Source organism: Hevea brasiliensis, chromosome 3 (assembly GCF_030052815.1).
Source record: "Hevea brasiliensis isolate MT/VB/25A 57/8 chromosome 3, ASM3005281v1, whole genome shotgun sequence".
Classification (NCBI taxonomy): domain Eukaryota; kingdom Viridiplantae; phylum Streptophyta; class Magnoliopsida; order Malpighiales; family Euphorbiaceae; genus Hevea; species Hevea brasiliensis.
In genome coordinates, this window is record NC_079495.1 from 76,841,157 (window position 1) to 76,842,664 (window position 1,508).

The following is a 1,508-nucleotide window of genomic DNA, read 5'->3' on the forward strand; positions in this document are numbered from 1 at the left end:
CAATGACAAAAGGCTCAAATAAGGTTTATTATGCACAAACCTAACGTGAGTCGCCTCTAGGCCTTGACTCAGTTTGCCCGAGCTTCCAAGTCTTTTTCAACTGAAACACACAGTTTCACAGTGTTTCAGTACCATAACTTAGTATAAATCCAAAAATAAATTTAATTTCACTTTTATCTAGCTTTAATGTGCTAAACTCGACGTTCTTGAAATTTTTATGTTTCGGGTAACTATTCACTATACTATTCAAGTCAAATTGTTGACTTTCTAAGGCTTAATAGGTATGGGAATTCCAACTTCACCCACATACCACATTTTGGTCATAAACTTGTTGGTTTTGGTCATTTTCTCAACACTTAAGTCTTTTAGGCAAAATTGTCAATTTTCAGTTTTTGGTGTCTAGGTTGCACTGTTCCATTGGTCACACTTTTCTGCTGGAATGCAAAACTTTCTTCATAGAAAATGTTCCCTAATGTCTTAAGTTTATTCTCCTTTTTGAATCACCCCAATTAGAGTTTTGTAGCTCAAGTTATAGCCATTTGAACCATGGCTACCGGATTGGATTCAACCCAGAATTCTGGGCAATTTTTGGTGCTGGCAGTTTTGGGTCACCAACTTGGGGTGGCCAAATGACTTGGTTAATTACATAATTTGGATTTGTGTTCTTCATGAAAGTTTTAGGTCTATATCTTATCTAACTACTGGTAAAATATCAGGTCATTTAGACTTGCCTAGCTCAAGTTATGGCCAAATGAACAAATACTATTCATTTAGTCAGTTTGTACAGGGCAGCCTGCAATTTTCTAACTTTGGTCAATTTGTTCACTAGGTTTTGGTCACTTTTTGGGCATGCTTCCTAAATGAAAATTGTGTCATTTAGTGTCTATTTTCATTCCCAATTGCTCTCATACCAATTGGACTTGTAAAATTTTATTTTTGGTCCCTCAAAGGTAATTTGGTCATGCTGCTACTCAATCCAAATTTGGCTTTAACTCCAACCATTCCAACACACTTCATTTGGTCACAAATGACCATTTCTCACTTCACATTAGGTCAAAGACATCATTCACCCATTTCTCACATCTTTGGTCTCTAAACCCTAAGTGTCCAAACCCTAAACACCCTAAATTGTTGCATTTAACCAATTCAATGCATATCAATCTCATTAGCACATCCATACAAGCTTGCCTACCATATTAAATTCAATCAAAACTCGAACATATGCATAGTAACCCTAGTTGGCCAAATTTTCAGTTTGGTCCTTCACAAATGTTTTTATTTCATTTTAAGTTAAGATCTAAGTTACCTACACCAAGAACACAAATATTAAACATAAATTTTCAATTTAAATTCACTAACCTTAAACTTTGAATTTCAATCTTCAATTTCACCCCTCTTTCCTTCCTTCTTTTTTGCTCAATCCTCTTCTCAAGTGACTAAAACAAGTTTTTATGTAGTAATTATGGGAGAAATTGGGCTTTAGTAGGGATTTAAGAGCTTGAAGCAAG